The sequence below is a fragment of the Delphinus delphis genome, chromosome 4 (genome assembly GCF_949987515.2).
Source record: "Delphinus delphis chromosome 4, mDelDel1.2, whole genome shotgun sequence".
Taxonomy (NCBI): domain Eukaryota; kingdom Metazoa; phylum Chordata; class Mammalia; order Artiodactyla; family Delphinidae; genus Delphinus; species Delphinus delphis.
The window spans coordinates 93,930,208-93,942,453 of NC_082686.1; the positions used below are offsets into that span (position 1 = coordinate 93,930,208).

The window sequence follows — 12,246 nt, forward strand, 5'->3', positions numbered from 1 at the left end:
TGAAAAGCCAACCTATAGAATGTGAGAAAATATTTGCAATTCACATATCTGATAGGGGGCTTAAAGCAGGACCACATAAAGAACTCTTACAACTTAACAACAAAAAAACAAACAACACAATTAAAAATTGGACAAAGATCAAAACCACAATGAGACATCAATTTATACCCATTAAAATGGCTACTATTGAAAAACAACAGCAACAGATAATAACAAGTGTTGGTGAAGATATGAATAAATTGGCACCATACATTGCTGTTGGGAATTAAAAATGGTGCAGCTGCTGTGAAAAAATTGGTGGTTTCTCAGAAAGTTAAACATAAAATTACCATATTACCAAGCAATTCCACTCCTGAGTGTACTTCCAGGAGAAATGAAAATAGATACTTAAACGAATACTTGGACGTGAATGTTCATAGAAGCACTATTTACAATAGATCAAAGGAAGAAAAAATCCAAATACACATTTTTATTTAGATGAATGAATAAACAAAATGTGATATATACATACAATGAAATATTACTCAGCTAGATATATATTGTTTAAGGTGCATATGTATGAATCCATAAAGAAAATTACCAGTATGAAAAAGACATAATTTCAGAGTGAAGGGAGGGGATGGAAGTGCGGAGGATCTCAAGGGAGCATCAGAGGTAACAATAATGCTTTGTTTCTTAATCTGGACGTGCGTTCACTGTGTGGGTTCTCTTTAGCATAATTTTTCATACCTATTGCATATATTACTAATATTTTATAATTTAAGTATAATTTATCTGAATGGTATTGTTAATCATGCCAAACCAGAGATCTGGGGGGAGAATACACTACTCTTTGATCTACCAATGTGTTTTGTTTTTTTTTTTACATCTTTATTGGAGTATAATTGCTTTACAATGGTGTGTTAGTTTCTGCTTTATAACAAAGTGAATCAGTTATACATATACATATGTTCCCATATCTCTTCCCTCTTGCGTCTCCCTCCCTCCCACCCTCCCCATCCCACCCCTCCAGGCGGTCACAAAGTACCGAGCTGATCTCCCTGTGCTATGCGGCTGCTTCCCAGTAGCTATCTACCTTACGTATGGTAGTGTATATATGTCCATGCCTCTCTCTCGCTTTTTCATAGCTTACACCTCCCCCTCCCCATATCCTCAAGTCCATTCTCTAGTAGGTCTGTGTCTTTATTCCTGTCTTACCCCTAGGGTCTTCATGACATTTTTTTTTCTTAAATTCCATATATATGTGTTAGCATATGGTATTTGTCTTTCTCTTTCTGACTTACTTCATTCTGTATGACAGACTCTAGGTCTATCCACCTCATTACAAATAGCTCAATTTCGTTTCTTTTTATGGCTGAGTAATATTCCATTGTATATATGTGCCACATCTTCTTTATCCATTCATCCGATGATGGACACTTAGGTTGTTTCCATCTCTGGGCTATTGTAAATAGAGCTGCAATGAACATTTTGGTACATGACTTTTTGAATTATGGTTTTTCTCAGGATATATGCCAAGTAGTGGGATTGCTGGGTCATATGGTAGTTCTATTTGTAGTTTTTTAAGGAACCTCCATACTGTTCTCCACAGTGGCTGTATCAATATACATTCCCACCAACAGTGCAAGAGGGTTCCCTTTTCTCCACACCCTCTCCAGCATTTATTGTTTCTAGATTTTTTGATGATGGCCATTCTGACTGGTGTGAGATGATATCTCATTGTAGTTTTGATTTGCATTTCTCTAATCATTAATGAAGTTGAGCATTCTTTCATGTGTTTGTTGGCACTCTGTATATCTTCTTTGGAGAAATGTCTATTTAGGTCTTCTGCCCATTTTTGGATTGGGTTGTTTGTTTTTTTTGTTATTGAGCTGCAGTAGCTGCTTATAAATTTTGGAGATTAATCCTTTGTCAGTTGCTTCATTGGCAAATATTTTCTCCCATTCTGAGGGTTGTCTTTTGGTCTTGTTTATGGTTTCCTTTGCTGTGCAAAAGCTTTGAAGTTTCATTATGTCCCATTTGTTTATTTTTGGTTTTATTTCCATTTCTCTGGGAGGTGGGTCAGAAAGGATCGTGCTGTGATTTATGTCATAGAGTGTTCTGCCTATGTTTTCCTCTAAGAGTTTGATAGTTTCTGGCCTTACATTTAGGTCTTTAATCCATTTTGAGCTTATTTTTGTGTATGGTGTTAGGGAGTGATCTAATCTCATACTTTTACATGTAGTTGTCCAGTTTTCCCAGCACCACTTATTGAAGAGGCTGTCCTTTCTCCACTGTACATTCTGCCTCCTTTATCAAAGATAAGTGACCATATGTGCGTGGGTTTATCTCTGGGCTTTCTATACTGTTCCATTGATCTATCTTTCTATTTTTGTGCCAGTACCATAATGTCTTGATTACTGTAGCTTTGTAGTATAGTCTGAAGTCAGAGAGCCTGATTCCTCCAGCTCCGTTTTTTGTTCTCAAGATTGCTTTGGCTATCTGGAGTCTTTTGTGTTTCCATACAAATTGTGAAATTTTTGTTCTACTTCTGTGAAAAATACCAGTAGTAGTTTGATAGGGATTGCATTGAATCTGTAGATTGCTTTGCATAGTAGAGTCATTTTCACAATGTTGATTCTTCCAATCCAAGAACATGGTATATCTCTCCATCTATTTCTATCATCTTTAATTTCTTTCATCAGGGTCTTATAATTTCCTGCATACAGGTCTTTTGTCTCCTTAGGTAGGTTATTCCTAGATATTTTATTGTTTTTGTGGCAATGGTAAATGGGAGTGTTTTCTTGATTTCACTTTCAGATTTTTCATCCTTAGTGTATAGGAATGCAGGAGATTTCTGTGCATTAATTTTGTATCCTGCTACTTTACCAAATTCATTGATTAGCTCTAGTAGTTTTCTGGTAGCATCTTTAGGATTCTCTATGTATAGTATCATGTCATCTGCAAACAGTGACAGCTTTACTTCTTCTTTTCCAATTTGGATTCCTTTTCTTCTCTGATTGCTGTGGCTAAAACTTCCAAAACTATGTTGAATAAGAGTGGTGAGAGTGGGCAACCTTGTCTTGCTCCTGATCTTAGTGGAAATGCTTTCAGTTTTTCATCATTGAGGACGATGTTGGCTGTGGGTTTGTCATATATGGCCTTTATTATGTTGAGGAAAGTTCCCTCTATGCCTGCTTTCTGCAGGGTTTTTATCATAAATGGGTGTTAAATTTTGTCGAAAGCTTTCTCTGCATCTATTGAGATGATCATATGGTTTTTCTCCTTCAATTTGTTAATATGGATTATCACATTGATTGTTTTGTGTACATTGAAGAATCCTTGCATTCCTGGAATAAACCCCACTAGATCATGGTGTATGATCCTTTTAATGTGCTGTTGGACTCTGTTTGCTAGTATTTTGTTGAGGATTTTTGCATCTATGTTCATCAGTGATATGGGCCTGTAGTTTTCTTTCTTTGTGACATCCTTGTCTGGTTTTGGTATCAAGGTGATGGTGGCCTCATAGAATGAGTTTGGGAGTGTTCCTCTCTCTGCTATATTTTGAAAGAGTTTGAGAAGGATAGGTGTTAGCTCTTCTCTAAATGTTTGATAGAATTCTCCTGTGAAGCCATCTGGTCCTGGGCTTTTGTTTGTTGGAAGATTTTTAATCACAGTTTCAATTTCAGTGCTGTGATTGGTCTGTTCATATTTTCTATTTCTTCCTGATTCAGTCTTGGCAGGTTGTGCATTTCTAAGAATTTGTCCATTTCCTCCAGGTTGTCCATTTTATTGGCATAGAGTTGCTTGTAGTAATCTCTCATGATCTCTTGTATTTCTGCAGTGTCAGTTGTTACTTCTCCTTTTTCATTTCTAATTCTATTGATTTGAGTCTTCTCCCTTTTTTTCTTGAACAGTCTGGCTAATGGTTTATCAATTTTGTTTATCTTCTCAAAGAACCAGCTTTTAGTTTTATGGGTCTTTGCTACCGTTTCCTTCATTTCTTTTTCATTTGTTTCTAATCTGATTTTTATGATTTCTTTCCTTCTGCTACTTTGGGGTTCTTTTGTTCTTTCTCTAATTGCTTTAGGTACAAGGTTAGGTTGTTTATTCGAGATGTTTCCTGTTTCTTAAGGTAGGATTGTATTGTTATAAACTTCCCTCTTAGAAATGCTTTTGTTGCAACCCATAGATTTTGGGTCATCGTGTCTCCATTGTCATTTGTGTCCAGGTATTTTTTGATTTCCTCTTTGATTTCTTCAGTGATCACTTCGTTATTAAGTAGTGTATTGTTTAGCCCCCATGTGTTTGTATTTTTTAACAGATCTTTTCCTGTAATTGATATCTAGTCTCATAGCATTGTGATCGGAAAAGATACTTGATACAATTTCAATTTTCTTAAATTTACCAAGGCTTGACTTGTGACCCAAGATATGATCTATCCTGGAGAATGTTCCATGAGCACTTGAGAAAACTGTGTATTCTGTTGTTTTTGGATGGAATGTCCTATAAATATCAATTAAGTCCATCTCGTTTAATGTATCATTTAAAGCTTGTGTTTCCTTATTTATTTTCTTTTTGGATGAGCTGTCCATCTGTGAAAGTGGGGTGTTAAAGTCCCCTGCTATGAATGTGTTACTGTCCATTTCCCCTTTTATGGCTGTTAGTATTTGCCTTATGTATTGAGGTGCTCCTATGTTGGGTGCATAAATATTTATAATTTTTATATCCTCTTCTTGGATTGATCTCTTGATCATTATGTAGTGTCCTTCTTTGTCTCTTCTAATAGTCTTTATTTTAAAGTCTATTTTGTCTGATATGAGAATTGCTAGTCCAGCTTTCTTTTGATTTCCATTTGCATGAAATATCTTTTTCCATCCCCTTTCTTTCAGTCTGTATGTGTCTCTAGGTCTGAAGTGGGTCTCTTGTAGACAGCATTTATATAGGTCTTGTTTTTGTATCCATTCAGCCAATCTGTGTCTTTGGTGGGAGCATTTAATCCATTTACATTTAGGGTAATTACCGATATGTATGTTCCTATTACCATTTTCTTAATTGTTTTGGGTTTGTTATTGTAGGTCTTTTCCTCCTCTTATGTTTCTTGCCTAGAGAAGTTCCTTTAGCATTTGTTGTAAAGCTGGTTTGGTGGTGGTGAATGCTCTCAGCTTTTGCTTGTCTGTAAAGGTTTAATTTCTCCATCAAATCTGAATGAGATCCTTGCTGGGTAGAGTAATCTTGGTTGCAGGTTTTTCTCCTTCATCACTTTAAATATGTCCTGCCACTCCCTTCTGGCTTGCAGAGTTTCTGCTGAAAGATCAGCTGTTAACCTTACGGGGATTTCCTTGTGTGTTATTTTTCCCCTGCTGCTTTTAATATGTTTTCTTTGTATTTAATTTTTGACAGTTTGATTAATATGTGTCTTGGCGTGTTTCTCCTTGGATTTATCTTGTATGGGACTCTCTGTGCTTCCTGGACTTGATTAACTATTTCCTTTACCATATTAGGGAAGTTTTCAACTATAATCTCTTCAAATATTTTCTCAGTCCCTTTCTTTTTCTCTTCTTCTTCTGGAACCCCTATAATTCGAATGTTGGTGCGTTTAATGTTGTCCCAGAGGTCTCTGAGACTGTCCTCAGTTCTTTTCATTCTTTTTTCTTTATTCTGCTCTGCAGTAGTTATTTCCACTATTTTATCTTCCAGGTCACTTATCCGTTCTTCTGCCTCAGTTATTCTGCTATTGATCCCATCTAGAGTATTTGTAATTTCATTTATTGTGTTGTTCATTGTTGCTTGTTTCATCTTTAGTTCTTCTAGGTCTTTGTTAAATGTTTCTTGCATTTTGTCTATTCTATTTCCAAGGTTTTGGATAATCTTTACTATCATTATTCTGAATTCATTTTCAGGTAGACTGCCTATTTCCTCTTCATTTATTAGGTCTGGTGGGTTTTTATCTTGCTCCTTCATCTGCTGTGTGTTTTTCTGTCTTCTCATTTTGCTTATATTCCTGTGTTTGGGCTCTCCTTTTTGCAGGCTGCAGGTTTGTAGTTCCCGTTTTTTTGGTGTCTGTCCCCCGTGGCTAAGGTTGGTTCAGTGGGTTGTGTAGGCTTCCTGGTGGAGGGGACTAGTGCCTGTGTTCTGGTGGATGAGGCTGGATCTTGTCTTTCTGGTGGGGATTTCCACGTCTGGTGGTGTGTTTTGGGGTGTCTGTGGGCTTATTATGATTTTAGGCAGCCTCTCTGCTAATGGGTGGGGTTGTGTTCCTGTCTTGCTAGTTGTTTAGCATAGGGTGTCCAGCGCTGTAGCTTGCTTGTTGTTGAGTGAAGCTGGGTGCTGGTGTTGAGATGGAGATCTCTGGGAGATTTTCGCTGTTTTATGTTATGTGGAGCTGGGAGGTCCTTTGTGGACCAGTGTCCTGAAGTTGGCTCTCCCACCTCAGAGGCACAGCACTGACTCCTGGCTGCAGCACCAAGAGCAGTTCACCCACACGGCTCAGATTAAAAGGGAGATAAGTAGAAAGAAAGAATTAGTAGAAGTAGAAAGAAAGAAAGAAAGAAAGAAAAGAAAGAAAGAAAGAAAGAAAGAAAGAAAGAAAGAAAGAAGGAAATTAAGAAAGGAGGGAGGGAGGGACGGATGGAGGGAGAGAGGGAGGAAGGAGGGAAGGAAGGAAAAAAGAAAGAAAGAAGATAAAGTAAAATAAAATAAACTAAGATAAAATATAATAAAGTTATTCAAATAAAAAAATAATTATTAAGAAAAAAACGGACGGATAGAGCCCTTGGACAAATGGTGGATGCAAAGCTATACAGACAAAATCTCACACAGAAGCATACACATACACACTCACAAAAAGAGGGAAAGGGGTAAAAATCATAAATCTTGCTCTCAAAGTCCACCTCCTCAGTTTGGGGTGATTCGTTGTCTATTCATGTATTCCACAGATGCAGCGTACATTGAGTTGATTGTGGAGCTTTAATCCGCTGCTTCTGAGGCTGCTGGGAGAGATTTCCCTTTCTCTTCTTTGTTCTCACAGCTCCCAGGGGCTCAGCTTTGGATTTGGCCCGGCCTCTGCCTGTAGGTCGCCGGAGGGCGTCTGTTCTTCTCTTAGACAGGACAGGGCTAAAAGAGCCGCTGATTCGGGGGCTCTGGCCCACCCAGGCCGGGGGGAGGGAGGGGCACGGAGTGCGCGGCGGGCCTGCGGTGGCAGAGGCCGGCGTGACGTTGCACCAGCCCGAGGCGCGCCGTGTGTTCTCCTGGGGAAGTTGTCCCTGGATCCCGGGACCCTGGCAGTGGCGAGCTGCACAGGCTCCCCGGAAGGTGGGTGTGGATAGTGACCTGTGCTCGCACATAGGCTTCTTGGTGGCAGCAGCAGCAGCCTTAGCGTCTCATGCCCGTCTCTGGGGTCCGTGCTTTTAGCCGCGGCTCGCGCCCGTCTCTGGAGCTCCTTTAAGCAGCGCTCTTAATCCCCTCTCCTCATGCACCAGGAAACAAGGAGGGATGAAAAAGTCTCTTGCTTCTTCGGCAGGCCCAGACTTTTCCTCGGACTCTCTCCCGGCTAGCCGTGGCGCACTAACCTGCTGCAGGCTGTGTTCACGCCGCCAACCCCAGTCCTCTCCCGGCGCTCGGACCGAAGCCCGAGCCTCAGCTCCCAGCCCCGCCCGCCCCGGCGGGTGAGCAGACAAGCCTCTCGAGCTGGTAAGTGCTGGTCGGCACCGATCCTCTGTGCGGGAATCTCTCTTCTTTGCCCTCCGCACCCCTGTTCCTGTGCTCTCCTCCGCGGCTTCGAAGCTTCCCCCTCCGCCACCCGCAGTCTCCGCCCGCAAAGGGGCTTCCTACTGTGTGGAAACCTTTCCTCCTTCACGGCTCCCTCCCACTGGTGCAGGTCCCGTCCCTATCCTTTCGTCTCTGTTTATTCTTTTTTCTTTTGCCCTACCCAGGTATGTGGGGGGTTTCTTGCCTTTTGGGAGGTCTGAGGTCTTCTGCCAGCGCTCAGTATGTGTTCTGTAGGACTTGTTCCACGTGTAGATGTATTTCTGGTGTATCTATGGGGAGGAAGGTGATCTCCACGTCTTACTCTTCTGCCATCTTCCCGGAAGCCTCCCAATGTGTTTTTAAAATACACACTTTATTGGGCCTTTTGAATTGCAAAAGCAAAAAAAAACATGTTGGTTGTGATGAGTGAAATGTAGAAATGTATGAAGGAGAGTTTAAAAATCTTCCCTCTCTCCTCCCACCATGAAGATTCCAATGATAAAATGATGTGTCCTTTTACATCTTTCTGCTGACACAAGCATATATAGTCAATATTCCAGCTTTATTAATTTTTTCTTTTAGTTTATAAATGGGAATATATATAATTATATATATGTGCACACGTGTGCGTGTGTGTATGTGTGTGTGTGTGTGTATAAAACTCAGCTACTCATTGATTTAACAGTATTTGGACCCCTTTCTATGTAAAAACATTCAGGTCTAGTCGATTCTTCTTAAATACTGCATAATACCTCATTGAATGACTAGATCCTAATTTAGTCCGCCATCAGTTTGTTCCCAGTTGTTTCTCACTACACCTAATGGTACAATGAACTTCTTTGTCCTTGGTCCTTATATTCGGGGTCCTAAATTGGGATTACTAGGCTGATTTAACATTTTAGATATTAAAAATAACTGTCTGATTACTTTCTTAATCTTTTGCTGCAGTTCGCAGTCTGGGCAGCAGGAACGAGAATGCTCTGTTCCCCACGTCATCATTAGAAGGGGATATTTACTACTTCTCCTCTTGTTTGCCGACCTGGTGAGTGAAAACTATCTAATTTGTGTGTAAAGCACCAACGCTCTTTATTATGGTCAGCGAAGCAGAGTTCAAGGTTTATCAGTACTTCCTGGGGAGCATTTAGAAATGCTGATGCCTGGGCTTCACCACAGACCTACTGAATCAACATCTTTGGAGAGTAGCCCAGGAATCTTTTTGTATTTGTGTTTTAATTTCCCCAAGTGACTCTGATATAGCTGGGCACATATCCATCGACAGGCAATTGGAAATCATGAACAGAACCTCTATCTAGAACTGAGAAACCTAAACTTCAAAAGCTGCAATTTATTAGTTAAGTGTTTAAGAAAACAATGTACCCAGGTAATCATTATGGTTAGAAATTCAAAAATTCAATTTACATACAACATTTTAATTCCATGAATTGTTTAAAACAAGGAATACCTACATGTACCTTTCTTTGCTTTAGAGATTAAAGCCCAAGATAGGAGGCAGCTATGAAGTGGACATTTTAGAATGACAATTTCCTGGCCAGCTGTGAATCCCTTCTTAAAGAGCATGAATACTGAATGTCTGATCTTTTTGAAAATGAAATAAAATTAGGGGTGTTCTGGCCCATCATTGCTGAACTCTGTCTCATGGAACTTCCTCACTTGAAGAATAGAGAAAAAACCCTGCTACTTCAGTTTTTATTAGGATGTATCTGAGCAGAGCAAGGCAAGGGATTGTTAAAGACAGTGACTCTGAAGGAGAGGCCAGCACAGTTGTTTGAGAGGTGCCTTGAGAGACTTGAGTAGCAAAGGCGGAGTCATTCTCTCTTCTCTCCTTGAGACCAGAAAGGGGCTGCCTTATTGCCACAAACCAGGAGCAGCCACCAGGTGGCGAGGTTCTCTTATTTTCCTCAAAGCCTAAAGTGTTTAAGGGTGGGAGAGAATAAATGACTTCAAATTCTCAACTTGGATAAAACCAAAAGTGAAGGGGGCAAGGATGCAAATGGCAGACTCTCAGTGTCTCAGATAAGAGCACCCACCTTGCAGGGGGAGTTGTGAGGAAATGCTTAATACATGTGAAGTGCTGAGACCCTGCCTAGCTGGTTTTAAGGACTCAGTAAGCTCCTTTTAAAATATGAAAAGTGAAAGAAAACCTCTAGTAGTATAACCTCATCTTAATTGTTTTTATGCTGAGTTCCATTTCAGTTCCTGTTTTTTCTTAAAATCCTCTACAAAGTCATATCTATGTCAAAATTAAAAATGACCTAGTTAAAATAGATATGTAACTAGAAAACAGGGTTCAAATACTTCCTCTTTTGAGTGAAAATCAATCAATGTACAAAACCCCCAAATTTACAAAATGGATAAATTCAAGAGATTGCAAAAGAGTCTTTATTTTAAAAAGAGACTCATCACAAACTTCCTTAAAAGATAAGTTTCCTTTCTACCTTAAGAATTTGATTCAATTTACTAAATTTAATTTGCTCCTGACTGCTCTGTGAACTGAACGTATCCTCAGAATCAATTGTGAAGTTGGTCATTTGCCTTCTGCATCCTTTGCTTCCCCTTCTGTAGATTTTCTCCTTTCCTATACGCTTCCCATGCTTCTGTCTCCCGATTCCCTCAGGAGAGGTGCAGACAGTAGATGAAGATTGGGAGGAAATACAGTACAAAAGCCCTGGAGGAAATACAGTACAAAAGCAAAAGCTGTTTACACTTGGGCAGCCTTCTCACTGGGGGCAGCTTTCACTCTAGGGAGATAATAATGTGGAAGAGGATGAGGAACCATTTATTGAACATTTTCTCTATTCTGGGTACTCTTGTTTGCATGTTCACTTATTTCCCACAGAAACCTTGTGATGGAAGGATGGGGATAATTATCCATTTACATATGAAGAAACTGAGGGCACAGAACTAGTACGTGAAAGAGCCAAGTCTTGACCTTAGGTTGGTCTGATTCCGTAGCTCAAGTGTTGAACTGCCACTGGGCTGGAATATGTTAGAGCAGAAGCAGGGGGTTAGGTGAAAATGAGCGTCTCAATGTAATTCTGGGAAACAAACGAAAAGCAGTGTTAGCAAAGCTCCACCAACTCGACGATGAGCATAACCTACTTCTGTGACACTTGCCCCCAGTCAAAAACAAAGTCCTTTCATATTATCTCTTAGAAAATAGGCTGTTTAGTGCAATGTGCCAGCATATACATTGGCATCAGATAGATCTGATTTTCCATATTCTTTATACTAATGAGATAATAATTATTTTTACTATTCCTTGTGACAATGAAATATGAAGTCATAATCACCACATTCTAGGGACTCTAAAACGTGTCCAAACAAAAAAGAATAAAAGCAAGTATTTGACATCTACAGCATGAGAGAAGAGGCTTTGTAACAAACTGAAAACATTTCCTGCTGGTAAAGATGGGACAATAAGAACAAAACTACTTTACCAAAAACTGGTTCTCATATTTTGACTTGACAGTTAAGGAATGCTGAATTAAGTAACAACAAATCACCTGAAAATGTGAGTGAAGCAATGACAGAAAATTATCTCGTAATAAATTTTCTAAATTTATTAAGAGATGGCATTATTTTAATATAATCTCTGGTGCAAATTTTAAAGTGATTGATTTAACAGCCTGTACTCTAAAGTATATACAAATGTGGATTTGTCCTGAAAGTATAAAACATTCTGGCTTATTTATTAGGCTGGCCTAATATTTTATTTATTTATTTATTTATTTATTTATGGCTGGGTTGGGTCTTCGTTGCAGTGCGTGGGCTTCTCATTGCGGTGGCTTCTCCTGTTGTGGAACACGGGCTCTAGGCACTTGGGCTTCAGTTGTGGTGTGCAGGCTCGATAGTTGTGGCGCATGGGCTTTGTTGTTCTGCGGCATGTGCGATCTTCCTGGAGCAGGGCTTAAACACATGTCCCCTGCTTTGGCAGGTGGATTCCTAACCACTGCGCCACCAGGGAAGTCCCTAGCCTAATATTTTAAAATAAGTCTGCAGCCATACAGTCTTCATAGATTCCCTAAAATCACTTGCCAGTGCATCTCTCAGAGAGAGATCAGTGCAGAAGTAACATCATGCTCTTCCTTCTTAAATTGTTTAGGCAAGTGGAGGAAACCAGATGAAATCTGCCCAAAGCAACTTTTTAGTGAGTGTTCCAGTTGGTGTGTTTTCAGTAGCTTTTAAGAGATCAACTCAGTTGGCACCAATAGCATAAAAAGCCTGAGGTAGGGTGATTCCAGGCGTGGTTAAGTCAGTGGCTCATTGCCATCACTGAGGAGCCAGGCCTCTTCATTCTTCTGCTGTGCTTTGCTCATAATGTTGACTTTTGACCACGGGCTTGCAGGATGACTGCAGCAAGTTTAAGTAAGTACTTCACAACATTAAAGGCTCCCTTGTGTCCCTTTTTAAGAGTAAGAAAAACTCTTCCACACTCACTGTTCAGAATTATAGACATGCCCATTCCTAAATCATCCCCTGGCAAGGAAAATGGGATTT

At 39.9% G+C, this 12,246-nt stretch overlaps 1 long non-coding RNA gene across 1 annotated transcript; it reads left to right on the top strand.

Moving 5' to 3' along the window:
- Positions 1-7,446: 7,446 nt before the first annotated feature.
- On the top strand, positions 7,447-9,348 carry LOC132424201 (uncharacterized). Its single transcript, XR_009519180.1, has 3 exons — positions 7,447-7,671; positions 8,677-8,770; positions 9,216-9,348. It is a non-coding gene; the product is annotated as an uncharacterized lncRNA (long non-coding RNA).
- Positions 9,349-12,246: the final 2,898 nt, after the last annotated feature.